The sequence below is a fragment of the Gossypium arboreum genome, chromosome 4, assembly GCF_025698485.1.
Source record: "Gossypium arboreum isolate Shixiya-1 chromosome 4, ASM2569848v2, whole genome shotgun sequence".
In the NCBI taxonomy this organism is placed as follows: Eukaryota; Viridiplantae; Streptophyta; class Magnoliopsida; order Malvales; family Malvaceae; genus Gossypium; species Gossypium arboreum.
The window spans coordinates 87,737,427-87,757,605 of NC_069073.1; the positions used below are offsets into that span (position 1 = coordinate 87,737,427).

Consider the following 20,179-nt stretch of genomic DNA (forward strand, 5'->3'; position numbering starts at 1 on the left):
ATTACTAATACATTCTCCAATTTCAAAGTCATGTTGGCATATATATTCAATTATTCACATGTATTCATCTAAACATACTCATAGATCAAGCTTTAACATCACACACTTATACCGATCAATAGGGCCGAATATGTATTTCATATTCACACATATACTTATAATAGCATTTTGAATTATTTTTATTACATATAAATTTACTAACTTACCATATTGTTAAATAGGTAACCAAACATCACATACCTGATATTTTTAGCTCGTTAAACACATTCGTTCATAATTTATCATTGCCCATTGAACCGTTCAGAATCGAATAGGATACTCAGATAATCACACATATCGTACAATGCTAACGTCCCAGATGTGGTCTTACATGTAATCACATATCGATGCCACTATCCCAGACAGGGTCTTACACAAATCACATATACGATGCCGATGTCCTAGACATGGTCTTACACGCAATCACATATCGTAAATCCTATCTCATGACATATGTATCCTAGATATTCCTAAGGTTCGTACAGGGCTTTTCAAACATCGTAACTTGATTGAATTGAACTTGAACACATTATTTCTATGCATAATCACATTCGACAATATCAATTATAAATCCATAATGTTCAAATCAGCATATCAAGTCAATTTACATTCAAAATTAATTACGTTTATTTGCTTATAGACTTACCTCGAAAATCTGCAAACGGTATAAAATAACTATTCAACTATTTTTATTTTCCCCCGATCCAAGTCCAATTTCTTTGGTTCTTGATCTAAATATATTCAAAATAAACTAATTCAAATATAATTCCTTTCAATTAGTCCAAAAACACATAAATGAAAAAATTATCATTTTGCCCCTAATATTTTACACTTTTTACAAGTTAGTTCGAATTGTGCAAAACACAAAATATGCAAAATCTCACAACAACATAGCTAGGCTGAATCTTCCTTATATTCATACAATTCCATACATTTCATTTATTTCACATTTTAGTCCCTCAATTTATTATTTTTGCAATTTAGTCCTAATTACTCAAAATCATAAAAAATTCCAATACAAAACATATTAATCCAAAACATATCTTTTATAATTCATCATCAAACATCACAAAACACAAGTATTCATCAATGGAATGACTCAAAATATTCATCAAAATAAAAAATTCTAGATGGACCGGATAGTATTTGAAGCAACGATCTCAAAAACGTAAAAATTAACAAAAATCGAGTTAGTTACATACCTTAATTTTGGACAACAATGGGCGAATAACTAAAGCTTTCTTTCTTTTCTTCCTTTTTTGTGTTTCGATCATGCCATTAAAAAGATGAAAGCATGTTTTCTTTTTTTATGTTTTATTATAATATAACATGTTTATTAATTTACCTATTTAACCTTTATTAACAAATATTCAACCATTATAAAACATGGCCACTACCGTCCATCTATTTAAATATGGTCAAATTTCCACTAAATACTGCATATTTAAAAGACAAATTCATTTCAGGCATTTTCTATTAAACCATTAAATTTTCATTTTACGTGATTAAGCCTTTTTTTTTAAATTGGGCATCCAAACGATAAAATTTTAAAACAAAAATTTAGCACGCACAAATTCACACATTATAAACACCAAAAATAATTGTAAGAAAGTATTTTTCTAACTCAGATTCGTGGTCCTGAAACCACCATTCTGAATAGGGTCAAAATCGGACTGTTACAATTCAGATCTGAGCTCATTAGAGTACATGTCATTGTAAGGGATTTAGCCTGGACTGTTAATCCCGAAATTACTCTATGAGTTTACATTTTGGGGGATTTAGCCTAGACTGGTAATCTCGCCATAAGAGTGAGGTTCACGAGAGTGCGTATTTAAGATGATCACTCACATGATTTGACGGTAAATGAGATATCCATCGAGATTCTGAGAAGTTCAATGGGATTAAAATGAGGAACGAAAATAGAAATGCTTGAAATGATTAGCTCATCTAAGATTAATGTTTAATTGTATTGACATGAAAGTAACATGATGATTGAGTGTATGTGATAGGGAAATTATACTATACATATTGGCATGAATATCTAATATGATTGTATGCTAAACAACCGGTAAGTTTACCTTCCCGCTATCTGAACTTACTAAGCATGTGAATACTTACCCCTTTTAATTTCCCTTGTCTTATAGAGCCAGAAGACTTGTGAAGATTGGAAGACGGTTGGAGCATTGCTTATAGAGCCAGAAGACTTGTGAAGATTGGAAGACGATTGGAGCATTGTCAACACTATCAACTTGTCTTGCTTTTATTTTGTTATAATGGCGTGTATAGGATTTTTGATTATTTTGTTATACGTGTCATTTGGCTAACCAATGTAAGGGCTTGAATGATATACTTATTCATTTTGTATATGGCCATGGGATATGGCTCATTTCGATGTAGGTTGTAAACCTACTAATTGTGCATGGTTTTGCTTCAATGTTTCATATGATGGTTAAAATTTAGTATATCATGAATGGACATGTGAAATGTGGCCAAATCATTTGGAGATGATTAGGTCATAATTGGAAATGAGTTATAAAATGAGCCAAGTATAAAATGTGATTATTGAAGTGGTAATCCTTAACACTAAAAAGATAACCTACCATGTGCTAAATTAATGAGATGAGGTTAACATACAATAGACTATGCCAAAGTGGGTTATGGACATATTTAGGCCATGTTAAATACCATTGAAGTTTATAAATGTGTATGGATGTTGAGGGTGAACATTGGCTTGGATAATAGCCTCCAAAAAGGTACACACGGGTAAACACACGGGCATGTGTCTAGGCCGTGTGTGACACACGGCTTGCCCCTTGGGCTTTTTGCTCAGCCGTGTGTCCCCTTCAAATTGAATTTTTAAGTCTGTATGCATGGTAGTAAACACACGAGAAGAGACACGACTGTGTGTCTCAACCGTGTGGAGGACATGACATTGTACACGGGCGTGTGCCTTGCCCGTGTAACCCTAGGTGGATGATTACGTCATAAATAGAATGTCTATATTTTTGGGCATGGTCGTGTCTAGGCCGTGTGAGGGATATAAGCTAGGGACATGGGCATGTGTTCGGCCGTGTGAAAACCCTTGTAGGTTCGAAATGAAAAATAAATTCCAATAATTCAACACGGGTAAGGGACATGGATGTGTTCCAATGCACACGGGCATGTGCATCGCCTCTACACGGGCGTGTGAGGCTTAAACCTAGAAACTCCCTAAATTTTTCTAAAGTCCTTGGTTAAGTCTCGGATCACTTTTAATGCATGTTTTGGATGTCATAAGTCCACAATTGGGACAATACAACTTTGTTTGGTTGGTTTTAAATTGAAATAAAATTTTATAGCCCGTGTTTTTGGGTAATGCCTTGTACCTCGTCCTGGTCTCGAGTATGGGTAAGGGGTGTTACATTTAGTGGTATCAGAGCTACGGTTTAGTCAATTCTCAGACTAACGTGGCATGTAACGATTCTAGCTATACATGCCATTATACAAGTTATCATAGTATGACATCTCCTAACCGTTTATATTGTATTTTGATATAGTAAATATATTCCGATCAAGCCCAAAATGAGTCCAAGGAAGTCGAGAGCCATGCTCCAGCTTCCATACAACGAGCTACTTCTAGTAGTAGTAGGAGGCCTATGTCTGAGGGTCGGGAAGAGGTGAAGCCTGCCTTTTTTGAGATGATGGATGAGTGGTTTGGGGATTACTTAAGAAACCGCCCTAATATACCACAACCCCCTGCCCTTGCTCGACTTGAAGAAGAGATGCCACATGGTATGGTACTTATGAGAATTGGTAAGGCCCCAGTGGATAAACTTAGGAAATATGGAGCCGAAGAGTTTAGGGCCACGATTGGTGACGATCTGGAACGTGCTGAGTTTTAGCTTGAGAATACCATGCAGGTTCTCAATGAACTGTCATGTACTCCTGAGGAAAGTTTGAGATGCGTAGTGTCCTATTGAAGGGCAGTGCATACCACTGGTGGAAGACTGTATCCTCGGTGGTATTGAGACAGAGTATCACTTGGGAATTTTTCAAAGTTGAGTTTAAAAAAATGTACAACAGTCAAAGGTTCTTAGATCAGAAGCGAAAGGAGTTCCTGGAACTCAAACAAGGAAATAGAATCATTTCAGAATACAAAAGAGAGTTTGTAAGGTTAAGTTAGTATGCGAATGAATGGGTTCAAACAGAGCCAGAAATGTGTAAGCGCTTCGAAGAAAGTCTGAATGAGGAAATTCAGTTGCTAACTGGGATCCTCAAGATACGAAAATTTGCTGCATTAGCTGATCGGGCCAAGAAGGTCGAAGAGCTTAATAATGAAAGAAAACAAGTGATGAGAGAAGGTCAAGTTTCAAGTAAGAGATCCAGTGGTAAAATGCACTCGTTTCCCAAAAAGAAATTGAGGAGGCACCAAGAACGTTCTGCTCTATCGGTGGGATATTCGGGTAGAGCAAGAAGCTCCAAACATCATAACCCGAAATCTTCTTCCCTTATGGTAACTAGTGTGGAAAGTGTAGATGATCAAAAGTTGAGATTTAAAAGTTGCAATAAATTTCATTTCAAAGAGTGCTGAATGAAGAGTGGAGCATGTTTTAGGTGTGGTTCTCTTGACCACTTCCTTAGAGATTGCCCAAAGCAAGCTGATAAAGAGGTTGAATTATCCTTGAAGTCAAACACTCCTATTTCTTAAGGTAGACATTCGAGACATCCCGAAAGTGCAAGTGGCAGTCGAATTGTTGCCAAAGATTCAATAGCAAAATCAGAGGCTCCAATGAGAACTTATGCCATACAAGCTAGAGAGGAGGCCTGAGCTCCTGATGTCATTATTGGTATATTTTCTATCTATGATACTAATGTCATTGCCTTAATTGAACCGGGATCAACCCATTCATACATTTGCATGAAATTGGTGTCTAGCATGGATATGTTTGTGGAACCCATAGAATTTGTAATCAAGGTGTCGAACCCTCTAGGCAAGTCTGTTTTAGTAGATAAATTTTGTAAGAATTGTCCTTTGACGATTCAAGGTCATTGTTTTCCGACTAACCTCATGCTTTTTCCTTTCGATGAATTTGATGTAATACTTGGCATGGATTTGTTGGCCATTTATGATGTGATAGTAAATTGAGGTAGCAAGTATATTGAATTGAAATGTTCAGTTGGCGAAATTCTCCGAGTTGATTCAAGTGAGTTGAATACAACACCGATTATGATTACTTCAATGAGGGCTTAAAAGTATATGAGAAAAGGGTATGAAGCCTACCTTGCTTTTGTACTGAATACTAAAGAATCAAAGTTGAGGATTGAGTTGGTACCAATAGTGCGTGAATATTCGGATGTGTTTCTAGAAGAGTTTCCTAGTTTGCCTCCTATTAGAGAAGTAAAGTTTGGTATTAAGCTAGTGTTAGGAACAACACCTATTTTTATTACCCCGTATAGGATGGCACCAACTGAGTTGAAAGAGTTAAAAGCACAGTTGCAAGAACTAACGGATAAGGGTTTAGCGAGACCAAGATTTTCTTCTTGGGGTGCTCCCGTACTATTTGTGAAAAAGAAAGATGGTTCAATGAAATTATGTATAGACTACTGACAACTTAACAAAGTAACTATTAAGAATAACTACCCGTTACCAAGGATTGATGACCTGTTTGATCAGTTGAGGGGAGCCATTGTGTTTTCTAAAATAGATCTGAGATCCGGCTACTACCAGCTTCGAGTCAAAGAGTCAGACGTGCCTAAGACCGTTTTCAGAACAAGGTATGACCATTTTGAATTTCTTGTGATGCTTTTGGGTTGACGAATACTTAGGCTGTGTTTATGAACTTGATGAATAGGATATTTTAGCCATACTTAGACAAGTTTGTTGTTATATTTATTGATGATATCCTGATTTATTCCAAGGATGAGACCGAACATGCTGAACATTTAAAAACTGTCTTACAGACTTTACGAGATAAGCAACTATATGCTAAGTTTAGCAAGAGCGAGTTTTGGCTCTGAGAGGTCAGATTCTTTAGTCACATTGTGTCAGGTGATGGCATCCGAGTTGATCCGAATAAGGTTTCTGCCATTGTTGAGTGGAAGCTATCGAAGAACGTAACCGAGGTTAGAAGCTTTTTGGGCTTAGCTGGTTACTACCACGCTTTGTAAAAGGATTTTCTATGATTGCAACTCCTTTGACAAGGTTGTTGCAAAAAGATGTTAAGTTTGAATGGTCGGAAAAGTGCCAACAGAGTTTCGAGAAATTAAAGACACTACTAACAGAAGCTCCAGTTTTAGTGCAACCCAAATCTGGAAGAGAATTTGAGGTTTACAGTGATGCATCCTTGAATAGACTAGGTTGTGTGCTTATGCAAGAGGGAAAAGTAATAGCCTATGCTTCGAGGCAACTGAAGCCACACGAGAAAAATTATCCGACACACGACTTGGAGCTAGTTGCCATTGTTTTTTCCTTGAAGATTTGGAGACAGCATTTGTATGGTGAAACTTGCCGCGTATTCACCGATCACAAGAGCTTGAGGTACTTGATGACTCAAAAAGAATTGAATTTGAGACAACGGAGATGATTAGAGCTGATTAAGGATTATGAGCTGATAATTGATTATCAACTGGGAAAGGAAAACGTGGTCTCCGATGCCTTGAGTAGGAAGTCCTTGTTTGCATTGAAGGCTATGAACTCACGATTGGCGTTGTCTGATGATGGTTCGGTTTTGGCAGAGTTAAGAGCCAGACCGACATTCCTACAAGAAATTTGCGTAGCTCAGATCAATGATAGTGATTTACAAGCCAGGAGAGCACAATGTGAGACGGGTGTTGAGTCAGATTTTCAGGTTAATTCTAATGATTGTTTGATGTTTCGAGATAGGGTCTGTGTACCCAAAGACGATGAACTTATTCGAAAAATTTTGCAAGAGTCACATGATAGTCGTCTGTCTGTTCATTCGGGAAGTATTAAGATGTACAATGATTTAAGAAAAATATACTGGTGGAATGGTGTGAAAAGGGACATCTCTGAATTTGTGTTGAAATGTTTGATATGTCAATAGGTCAAAGCTGAACACCAAGTACCTTTGGGTTTGTTATAGCTTGTGATGGTACCCGAATGGAAATGTGATAGGATTAACATGGACTTTTTGACTGGATTACCGTTAACCTTGAAAAAGAAAGATGTTGTTTGGGTTGTGATTGATAGACTAACAAAGTCGGCTCACTTCATCCCAGTACGGATTGATTACTCTCTTGATAAACTGGCTGACTTGTACATTTCTGAAATTGTGAGATTACACGGGGTACCGTTATCTATTATTCTAGATAGGGACCTGAGATTCACTTCGAGATTTTGGAAGAAACTACAAGAAGCCTTGGGTACAAAGTTGAGTTTTAGTAAAACATTCCACCTACAGACTGATGGTCAGTCTAAGTGGACGATTCAGACTCTCGAGGACATGTTACGGTGTTGCGTTCTTGAATTTCAGGGTAGTTGGGAAAAATACTTACCGTTGGTGGAATTTGCCTACAACAACAGTTTCCAGACGATTTTAAAAATGGCACCTTATGAGGCATTATATGGTTGGAAGTGCTGAACTCCACTGTATTGGACAGAGCTCAAGGAAAGTCAGATTCATGGAGTTGATTTAGTCAAGGAAACTGAAGAAAAGGTTAAAGTGATACGGGACTGTTTGAAAGCGGCATCGGATAGGCAAAAGTCATATGCTGACTTGAAGAGAAAAGAGATTGAGCTTCAAGTCCGAGATAAAGTATTCTTGAAAGTGCCTCCATGGAAAAAGGTCTTGAGATTCGGTCGAAAGGGCAAACTGAGTCCAAGGTTTATCGGACCATATGAAATTACCGAAACAGCTGGACTGCTAGCCTACCGATTAGTGTTGCCTTCCAAATTGGAAAAGATTCATGATGTATTCCATGTGTCCATGTTGCAACATAGATCAGACCCCTCACATGTGATTTCACTGTAACGCCCCCTAACCCGAGACCGCTGCCGGAGTCGAGCATGAGACATTACTAAACTTATTTTAGCATTTAAACAAGTTCAAACAATTCTCGTAGTAAACTGTCCATCTGCATCATAGTTGCTAAAAAAGTCATATCTAGAGTTACGAAACTCAAAATCAAATTTTGTAAATTTTCCATGAAACTAGAATCATATATCTACTTACTAATTTTTTTCTAGAATTTTTGGTAGGGCCAATTAGTACAGTTTATTAGTTAAATTCTCCCCTATTTCAGGGTTTGGCTACTCTGACCCTTGTACACTACGAATAAAATTTCTTCCAGGACAGAGATCTAATGACCATGAAATTTGTTTCTATTAAAAATAGACTCAATAAGGAATCCATACATATAAATTGTGAGTCCTAATTATTTTTACACAATTTATGATGAATTTATAAATTCAGAACAGGGAATCCAGAAATTGCTCTGACCCTATTTTACCAAAACGTAAATATATCATAAAATAAAACTCTTTTACCTATTTTATTTCTTTCACATGAAAATAGATTCATTAAGATTAAATTATATAGTTTATTCATCATCTAATTCTATCTCTACTATTTTTAGTGATTTTTCAAACTCACGTCACTGTTGCTGTGTGATTCTGTTTTATAGCCAATTTCACCATTTTATGGATTTCCATAGATTAGTTAGCACATAAAGCATACGTGTTATCAAATATAATCTTGATTAGCCACTCCAATAGCTAATAATTCTCAAACATTTCCATGCCATCCATGAGCCATATCATAAGATTATATACACAAAATGATTATAATGCTATACATGCCATATTCCCAAAATATACAAGTCATTATACCGAAATAGTTTGTTGATAGTGTGAGCGCGCCTTCGACCGTTCCCGATCTCCTAGCCAGCTTGAAAAAACTACAAAGAATAGAGAGGAGGGAGTAAGCATAATTTCTTAGTAAGTTCACATGTAAATAGCAAGTAACATAACCATGCAATAATATGAAATCCACATTTGCATAATATTACCAAAGCATTCATATCATATTTCTCATTCATGATCCTACCATATTATTGTTATATTGAAGTCTGAACCCGAGGGTTAAGTATATACCCGTACAAATTTTCTCATTCACCATACTTACCAACATGTCACCTTCGTTTTAGGTACTCACCTTATCCACTTAAGATTTACCTGTTGAACACATCGGAATATGATTCGAATACACGGATTTCATGCACATAAGTGCCATACCCGCAGCTAGACAAACTCAATAGCCTATAGAAATTATGTAGCCAAGCTACCATGTAACCCTCCCATAAGTGAACTCGGACTCAACTCAATGAGCTCGGGCGTTCGCATCCATAAGTGAACTCGGACTCAACTGAACGAGTTCGGATGCCTAGTTACATCTCACGAACTCGTATTCAACTCAACGAGCTCGGAACTCAAATATCTTAGTGACATGTCACTTGTATTCTAATCTATTCCCAAGGTTCAAATGGGCTTTTTCCTCAATCACACATCTTTGCGGTCTTCCACGGAATATCGAAACCGATACTCGGTAGCAATTCATATTTAACAAGTAGCACACATAATTTGCATATTACTCAATAATAACCACAAAGCATAATATTTCATGATATTAATCATCATATCATATAAATAAGATTAAATTACTTAAAATGACAATTATGTTACTACATTTACACCTGAACTTACCTCGGTACAAAATAAAGAAATTTTGCAATTTAGTCCACAATCTTTTGCTTTCCCTGATCAAGGTTGATTCCATGTCTTTCTTGGTCTAAAATACCACATTTAGCTGATTTAATACTCACATTTATCAAAATAGTCCTTAACTCTAACTTTGGAAAAATTACGATTTTGCCCCTAAACTTTTGCATATTTACACTTTTTCCCCAAAGCTAAAAAAATAAATTTTTTCCAAAATTATTATGTTTTATGACATGCTGATCATTTTTCCCTTCTATGGAAACATCAAATTCTCACTCTAACATGTAGTTATAAACATTAGGTATTTTTACCGATTATGTCATTTTACTTGTTTTCACGTAAAATCGTTTAGCAAAAGTTGTTTAACACAATTTAAAGCTTCATATTCTACCATAAAACATCAAAATAAACACATTTCACCTATGGGTATTTTTCCAAATATAAACCCTAGGTTAAATTATTGCTAGAATAAGCTAAATCAAGTTACTAGGACTCCAAAAATGTAAAGAACATTAAAAACGGGGCTTGGAATCACTTAATATGGAGCTTGGAAGCTTGAAAAAAACCCTAGCTATGGAGAACCCTTGAAATTTCGTCCTAATGAAGAAGATGGACATATTTTGTCATATTTTTCCTTTTTTTAATCTTTTAATTACCAAATGACTAAAATACCCTTCATTAAAAACTTTGGTTATTTCTACCTATGTATGTCCACTTTTGTCCATGAAAACCTAATGGTATAATTCCATTTAAGGACCTCTACTTCAATTATGCTCTTCAATTAAATCCTTTAACATCTAAAACTCATATTTATCAACTTTTACAATTAAGTCCTAATAGGCAAATTAGACATGCAATTCATGAAATTTTCTATCGATATTCTAACACATGCATCTAATCACTCAATAAATTATAAAAATTAATCGGAATAAATTTTTCTACTTCAAAATTGTGGTTTCAAAACCACTATTCCATTTAGGCCCTAATTCGGGATATCACATTCACCGACTGAAGTTGAGATTAGACCGGATATGACTTATAGTGAAGAACCGGTTAAAATTTTGGCTTGAGAAGTCAAACAGTTGAGGAACAAGAATATAGCCTTGGTGAAAGTTTTATGGCATAGACATGGAATGGAAGAAGCCACATGGGAACCTGAAAAATCCATGATAAGTCAATATCCGAACCTATTTATTGGTAAGACTTTCGAGGACGAAAGTCCTTAAGGAGGGAGAAATGTAACATCCCAAAAATTAGGCCTAGTTTGAATAGTGGTTTCGGGACTACAAATTTGACATTAAAATATTTTTTTTATGATCATTATAAGGTCTAGGATATGAAAATAAGCATGTGTTAAAGTTTCATGAAGAAATTTTAAGTATAAGGTGTCTAAATGGAAATTAGGGACCAAATTGAATAAATTGCAAAACTTGGGTTCTAGAAGCAATTAGTATGAAATTGCTATGGATTATTAATTAGGAGGCCTTAATTAGCAATTTTCCCAATTTTTAAGTTTTTGGACAAAAATGGGCATGCATGGAAAATTTTAAAAGGTTATTAAGGAAGGGTATTTTGGTCATTTGGTAATAAATGAAATAAAAAGGGAAAAAGATAGCTAAAATCAACCATCATCTTCCTTGTGGCTGTCGAAATTCTCTATAGCCATAGCTAGGGTTTTGGTTCAACATTTCAAGCTTGATAGTAAGTATTCCCTAGTCCCATTTTTTATGTTCTTTATGTTTTTGAGATCCTCATAACATGTTCACTCTATTTCTACCCATATTTCAAGCTAGGGTTCATGTTCAAAAATTTATCCATGCATGAGATGCTTGTGTTTTGATGATTTATGTAACACCCCACACCCGTAAAATAACTCAAGGTTATTCTCCCTATTGACATACCTCATTGGAAGTATCGCCAATCCATTCATCGAGTTACCCCTTTGAACATTCGGAAATACCAATGAATACACAAATAGTTTACTCCTAAGTACTATATAAGTAGCCAAAGCTACCTCATACTTTGTAATACTTGCATATTTGAGCTACTCCCGGGCCATTTCACCAAGTCAGTACCCGGACCCCATAGCTCTATCATGTAATGCCCACTTATTGAGCTACTCACGGGTCTGTACACAAAGTTAGTACCCAGACCTACATTACATATTTCACTTGTCTCATTAACTCAGACTCAACTCATGAGTTCAGACCACTCAATTTCTCATGACTTACCTTTTGTATCCTCTACTATTTCCGAGGTTCGACGGGATCTCGTATCTAACCTGATGTTGTCGCACTTGTTCATAATGTAGGTTACTCTTATATTGCATTATTTATACTTTCATGGTATTAAGTAGATTATGATACATGGTCAAAATAAAAATTTACATATGTACTTACCTCGGCATAAAATGATGGGAACAAGACTAATCCTCGTAAATTTTGTTCTTCCCTCGACCAAGACCCGAATCACGTTTCTCTTGATCTAAAATGTCAAAAATTAGCTTCTTTAATATACAAATCATTCAATTCAACTTAAGACTCATACTTTGTTAAAATAACGGTTTTGCCCTTAAACTTCGCAAAAATTATGATATTACCTCTAGGCCCGAAAATTAATTTTTATCTATCCAAGCCTAACCGACCATTTATTTCTCTAATGACCACCCCAAATTCTGAATATTTCACAACATTACTATCTATTTTACAAACTTTACAAAATGGTCCTATTAGGGTTTTCATGAGAAGTCCTTTCACAAAAGTTGTTCACTTAACAACCAAGACTCATTTTCTTCCATAAAAACTCAGCAAACATACAAATCCTTTCATGGTAAGTCCCTAGACTATCAATCATTTCACAAAATAGTCCCCTTAATAGCTAGATCAAGCTTTAGGGGTCCCAAAAGTACAAAACTTATCAAGAATAACCCTCAAATTGACTTACTTGCAAGAGGCAAGCTTGGCTGAAATTTCAAGGCTTCAAAACCCTTATTTTTGCTAAGAATTTCAGTGAAGAAGAGGTGAAATGGGTGATATTATCTTTTGTTTATTTTATTTCTTTTTAGTCAAATAAGTCACCAAATTTTTACCTAACATTGACTAGCCTCATTATTTGTCCCTATGGCCGACCATGCTGCATTTTAAGGGTCTATTTTCCCTTTAAAGAACTTAAATTTTGGCTCTCTAGCTATTTGGTATGTCTATCAAGTGAAATTGAACTTTTACCCTCTATGCAATTTAGTCTTTTTTCACAATTAAGCTCTCAAACGCTAAAATTTATTCATCAAATTTTTCATGCACCTTTATAATCATGCCATCACACATAAAATAATATTAAAATAATTTCTTTGGCTTCAGAATAGTGGTTTCAAAACCACTGTTCCGACTTGGCCTAAAATTTAGCTGTTACAATTCTCCCCTCTTTAGGGATTTTCGTCCCCGAAAATCTTACTGGTGAATAAGTTTGGGTATTGGTCTCTCATAGTCTCTTCAGGTTCCTACGTGGCTTCTTGACTCCATGTCTATGCCACAAAACCTTCATGAGTGTTACACTTTTATTCCTCAATTTCTTGACCTCTCGATCCAAAATCTTAATCAGTTCTTCAACATAGGTCATATCTGATCTAATCTCCACTTCAGTCGGAAAGATCAAATGTGAAGGGTCAGAACGGTATCGGCGTAACATGAACACATGGAACACGTTGTGGATCTTTTCCAATTCCGATGGTAAGGCTAACTGATAAGCCACCGGTCCTATTTTCTCTATCACCTCATAAGGTCCGATAAAACGTGGACTCAATTTACCCTTTTTACCAAATCTGAGAACCTTTTTCCAAGGAGACTGATAAACCGTAAATTATACAGATTTTTACCCCATTTTTAATGCATTTTATGGATGATTTCTCATTAAAATTGGTGAATTCAATGCTCCTAATACTTTAATTTCATATTTTATACTTAAGAGAGCATAGGAGAGCGAAAGGAATGAGAAATGGGCCAAAAATAGAGAAATGGGCCAAACACAGCCTGGACTTCCTCACACGGGTAGCCCACACGGCCTGTCAAATTGGAAGAATCAAAGCACGATTCACACGGGCAAACCACACGGCCGTGTCAATTTGGCAGGCTCGAACATGGCCTGAAGTAATCGCACACAGGCGTGTCACACGGGCGTGTCCCTGTCGAGCCCAAGTTGAGTCCAATTCAGAAAAGGCCACTTTTGAGGGCTCATAGGCATTCCAAAGCCTAGAAAGACACCCTAGAAGAGGAGAAAAGAGAGACAGAGAAGAGGGGGTAAGGAATTACTCCAAGAAAGCCGTTTGATCCATCTCAGAAGCCAGATTCATCATCAAGACTGAAGATCTCTCTTTAATTTCCCTTCAGGAGTTTTGGGTTTTCTTTATGTTTTGTATTCTTTATTATTCTAAGATGTTTTCTTATTTAGTTATGAACTAAAACCCCTAAATACCTAAGGGGAATGAAACTTAAGACGAATCTTGTTATTATTTTCTGAATCATATGATAAATATTTAACTTGTTCTTAATTATGTGTTCTTAATTCTTGTTTTGATATCCTAGGATACTGATTCAAGACATGCTCTTATTCAGAGGAGGAATAGACCCTGTCTAAGAGTACTTTTGTCATAATTAAGCGGAGTTGATTGCATGCCTAGAAATAGGGTGACAAGTTTTTGCTAGATTAGGGTGAAACCTAATAAGGGGATCCATAGATCGAGTTAATGTAACCCTAGAATGTTAATTAGAGAAAAGTCTCGGTTATTCAATCTAGGGATTAGACGTTATTAGTCTTGAATAGGGATAATAACATAACTTAAGGATCTCTACGGAACAAGTTGAATGAATACATCATCCGATTCGGAGCTAGAATAACAAGTAAAGTCTAGGTGGATTTGTCCTTAGGTATTGTCTTAAGTCAATCGATTTTTCCCAAAAGCAATTCCCCAATTCTTTTCTCTGTGAGTTCTTAGTTTAGATAATTAGTTAATTAAAACAAAACCTCTTTATTCTTAGGCTAGATAATAAAAAGACAGTCATTACTAGTAATTTTAGTTCCTTTGGGTTTGGCAATCCGGTCTTGCTAAAACTATACTATTGCTCGATAGGTACACTTGCCTACATCGCGATAATAGTTAGTTCAAGAACGAGTAATTATAAATATTTAAAACCTATCACGAAACCTCGCAATCAACTTTTTGGCGCCGTTGACGGGGAACTAAAATATTAGGAACACTCAATTTTTATTACTTTAGCCATTTATTTTTCTTGCAATTGAATTGAATTATTATTATTACTAATTAATTTACTTTTTCTTTCTCTTGACAGGTTTTTATAGTTTATGACTAGAAGAAACCCGTTGGGACCATTACTTTTTGACGAAGAAATCGATTGCACAGTTTATAAAAACCAAAGAGAAATAAGGCAAAACTTAAAATACACAGAGAACAAGAAAGAAGACGATACTCAACCCCCAATCGAAGAGATGGCTGAAAACCAAGGCAATCAGCTACCTCCTACAATTGCGGCTAATCAAAATCCTGTTCCACGTACTATGTATGACTATGCTAAACCTTCTTTAACAGGAACTGAGTCAGGTATAGTTAGACCTGCTATTGCTATGAATAATTTTGAACTGAAACCTAACACAATTCAGATGATATAGTATTTTGTTCAGTGTGATGGTTTGCAGGATGAGGATCCCAACACTCACTTGGCAAATTTTTTGGAGTTTTGCAACACTTTCAAAATTAATGGCGTTTCTGATGATGCCATTCGCCTTCGGTTATTCCCTTTTTCACTGAGAAACAAAGCTAAACAGTGGTTGAACTTGTTACCACGAGGGTCCATCACTACTTGGGAATAAATGACCGAAAAATTTCTATTAAAATATTTTCCGCTAGCTAAAATGGCTAAGTTACGTAATGATATCTCTTCTTTTGTGCAGATGGACTTAGAAACACTTTACAATGCATGGGAGAGATACAAGGATCTATTGTGAACATTCCCTCACCATGGGTTACCTCTATGGCTGCAAGTTCAAACGTTTTACAATGCTGTGAATCCCTCGACAAGACAGATGATTGACTCAGCTGCTGGAGGAACCATTAACAACAAAACATCTGAAGAGGCTTATGAATTCATTAAAGAAATGTCACTGAATAACTATCAGTGGCAAGTCATGAGGACTAAGCCAACAAAAACAACCGGCATTTATAACGTCGATTCAGTTACTATGCTGTCAAATCAGGTAGAACTTCTTAGTAAAAAGATTGATGGTTTACTTAGTTCTACGCAGGTACATCCAGTAATGAGGTGTGACTCAAGTGGAGGAGGTGTGCATATAGAATAACAATCCTTCAATCCTACAACCGAAGAGGAACAAGTCAACTATATGGGTAACAATAACTTTAGACCTCAAAATAACCCATACAGTAATACATATAATGCAGGTTGGAGGAACCATCCAAATTTCTCCTGGGGTGGTTAAGGGAATCAAAAGCCACAAAATCCTCAGGGTTTTTAACAACCACCTTATCAACAAGAGAAGAAATTGAACCTTGAAGAGATGCTCTCTAAATTCATCTCAGTATTAGAAACCCATTTCCAAAATACCGAGACAACACTTAAGAATCAACAAACATCGATCCAAGGGCTCGAAACTCAGATAGGCCAGCTATCCAAACTAATCTCCGAATGACCACAGGGTAGCTTACCAAGTAATACTGAACCTAATCCAAGGGAACACCTCAATTCAATTAGTACTCAAGATAAGGAAGGATTCATTGCGGCTGAGCCAGAATTGATGCAAGAAACTGTGGTGAGCAAAGGTAAAAGTGAGGTAAGTCATAACAAAATGGTGAATAAAGAATATAGACCTCGTGTCCCATACCCTAACGCGACAAGGAAAGATCGCTCAGACGAACAATTTGGTAAATTCCTCAAACTTTTGAAAAAATTACATATTAACTTACCGTTTATTGAAGCTCTGTCGCAGATGCCAAATGCAATGAAATTTTTAAAAGAGCTTTTAGTAAATAAGCGGAAGTTGGACGAAGCGTCGCATGTGGAGCTAAACGCAGTCTGCTCAGCTATTCTACAGAATAAGATACCCCACAAATTGAAAGATCCAAGGAGTTTTACAATTCTTTGCTTAATTGGTAGTTTAGATATAAGTCATGCATTAGCTGATTTAGGGGCTAGTATTAACGTCATGCCTTACAAAATGTTTAAGCAACTAGGTCTTAGGAAACCTAAACAAACTAGGATGAGAATTCAATTGGTAGATAAAACTATAAGATTTCCTAGGGGTATTATTGAAGAGTGAAAGTAGATAAGTTCATATTTCCCGTTGATTTCGTTGTTCTAGACATAGAGGAGGATAATAACACCCCTTTGATTTCAGGGGGCCCTTTTTAGCAACTTCTAAAACAATTATTGATGTTGGCATAGGTGAGCTTACACTTCGTGTGGGAGATGAAATGATCACCCTTCAAGCTCGTAATTCTGGCATCACATCGAACATTGAAGGTAATGGACCACACCAATCTACTAAAACTGACAATATGACTTTGTAGAAATTGAGCTTCAAAGAAGTTCACGAGCCATGTTCCAGAAATGATGGACACATTCATGAAGAATGAAGGCTACGGGTAGAGGAGCTAGACGAATGGCGAGCACATAAACCGAGAACACATGATAGATCAAAATTTCGCCAGAATGAGTTTGATACCTCCCAAAATTTACTTAAGGTTGGTGATAAGGTCTTATTAGATGCCGCAGATCCCCACATTGTCACTACAACACTGAATGAGGAAATCCCTCTTATGGTACTCAGTATTTTTCCATTCGGTATGGTGAAGGTGAGTCATCCCAAGTTTGACACTTTTAAGGTAAACAACACCCGATTAAAACCTTATTTTGATGAGATTGATAGCAGGAATGAGGAGTATAAACTCCTCAAACCACCATGACCATTCACTGAAGAGGTAAGTCGAGTTTAGACTATAAATAAGTGCTTCTCGGGAGGCAACCCGAGCACTAACATTATTAATTTCTTTAAATTTTAGTATTTAACACCTAACCTACTAATAGAGATCTTGAATACAAGTGTTTCCACAGAGACACGGCCAAGCACATGGGCGTGCTTAAAGCCGTGTGAAAATAGGGAAAAAGATTTCCCCAACACAGGCTACGATTAAACACCACGGCCGTGCGATATGGCTGTGGTCGAGCCTGCCAAAACAACACGGGCGACATGCCTGTGTGGAAGAACCGTGGTTGAGCCTGCCAAAACATCATGGGCGTTCGACACGCCCGTGTGAAACACCCGTGGTCGAACCTGTTAAATTAACATGGGCGTAGGGCTTACACACAGGGGCGTGGGAGAAGCGAACGAAGCTAGACACAGCCATGTGACACGGGCGTGTACTAAATGTCAGATGCGCCCAAATTTGAAATTCGCGAATCACACGAGCTGAAATTGGGGAACACGGGCATGTGCCATAGTCGTATGCCCCAAAATCTATAAATAGCCTGCACTATTCACTTTCTTCTCCATTCAAAAACCCTAACCCTAGCCGCTGCAACTCCACACGGCCCCCTGCCACGCTCGTGTGCAGCCTCCAACTTTGTTTTTAAAGCTCAATCTCTTTCCCTTAGCGTTTGTTTACTCCTTTCACTTCTATTTTACTCATTATTAATGCTTATTATTACAATAATCTCTATTACTTTTGAACTAGTTTTCATTTTTGTTCATTACTTTATCATTTAGTTTGCATTTTTAGGTTCTTTATTATACATTTCGAATTAAATCAAGTTGTTAGACACACCTCATATTCATGACATTACTATGCTTATTTTCATGCTATTATCATGCCAATGTCTATCATTTAAATTGCATTCCTAGGTTAGTTACCATACAATTTATGTTAAATTGAGACTAGGAAAACCTTATACCCATTACATTTCTATTCTCATTCTCATTATTATTATGGTTGAGTTTGCTTCATATTAGTAGTCTTGGCTGAAATAGTTTACCTCCCCTTCGAATATGTTTACCTATTATTATTATTCTTTATATTACATGCCTTCAATGTCATCTTCAAGAGGAAAGAAAACCGCGATACCAGCCTCGAAGAAGAGGAAGGGAGCGTCATCTTCCGCGGCTCCAACCGCGGAAATTTGTCACCCTCTCCTACATTTTCCACGAGGGCCCCAAGAAGAGCTCTTCCAAATACTTTGGGCCTGACCTTTAGCAGCAGGCCGCTGCATCGACTGGGCTATCGTAGAACAAGTCTAGATGGCTGATGCGATTCAGGCTCTCTTAACCACTGACCCGTGGGAGCTATTTTTTGATATTATTGAGCTGACATACCTCGAGCTCATGATGGAACTATGCTCAACGTTCCATCTTCAGACCGTAATGACAAGGTATGATAATCCCGGCACGGTTCAATTTTGCCTAGGCAGATTAATCCCCCAGCTAAGCGTCCCAGAGTTTGGTGCTGCACTAGGCTTATATACGGAGGAGTTCAGGGAGGAGAATGAACTACATGCTCTTAGTCGATCACATACATTTCTCTCCCTCGAAGTGCTGGCACACTTTGGCCCCTAGCACGGCCTCGTACAATCCTAGCCGCTCCAAGGCATCAGTTCTCCCACCATCCCTGAGGTACTTACACGCTATTCTAGCTCACACGATTACAGGGAGGTGAGAGAGCACTGGCGTCATCAACACCCACGACGTCTACTTCTTATGGTGCATGTCGCAAGGGCACGCCATCGACCTCGCCTATTTAATCACCCTTGCGATTCAGCACCATATGGAGCGGCATCGAAAGAGGGTCATCTCTATTGGCCCCTACGTGACTAGGCTGGCATGGCACTTCGAGCTCCTCAACACCGCGTCCCAAGAATCATCCCTCACCCTCATCGACCAGATGTCTCCACAAGGCATCTCGAGTATGCTTAGCATGAGGATGATCGAGAGGCAACGAGGAACCTACCCTTCCCAGTACCATCTTGCCCAATCCACCAAAGAAGAGGCCTACAAGGACATTCCTAATGATGTTCCCCTACAGCACGAGGACCCACTGACTCAGCCACCACCACCCTCTCGTCCAGTTCATGCGCCGGCTTCATATGCTGACATCTCTGAGCGCCTCACCCGATTCGAGCAGTAGTGTTTTCAACGATTTGACAACATTGATGCTACTCTACAGTAGATTTGTCAGCACCTCCACATCTCATCACCAGTCCCACCTTGCGAACCATCCAGCGATGACGATGTTTAGAAATATATATTTCTTATTTTATGTTTTTAATTTTTATCGAAACTACTTTTTATTTTTATTAGATTTTAGAAATTTTATTTTTAATTATTAAATTCGGTTATTTCTTTTCGAGTAAT

The 20,179-nt window shown here is 37.2% G+C and overlaps 1 non-coding gene across 1 annotated transcript; it reads right to left on the minus strand.

Moving 5' to 3' along the window:
• Positions 1-15,682: 15,682 nt before the first annotated feature.
• Positions 15,683-15,789, minus strand: LOC128292034 (small nucleolar RNA R71). Its single transcript, XR_008282018.1, has one exon. It is a non-coding gene; the product is annotated as a small nucleolar RNA R71 (small nucleolar RNA).
• Positions 15,790-20,179: the final 4,390 nt, after the last annotated feature.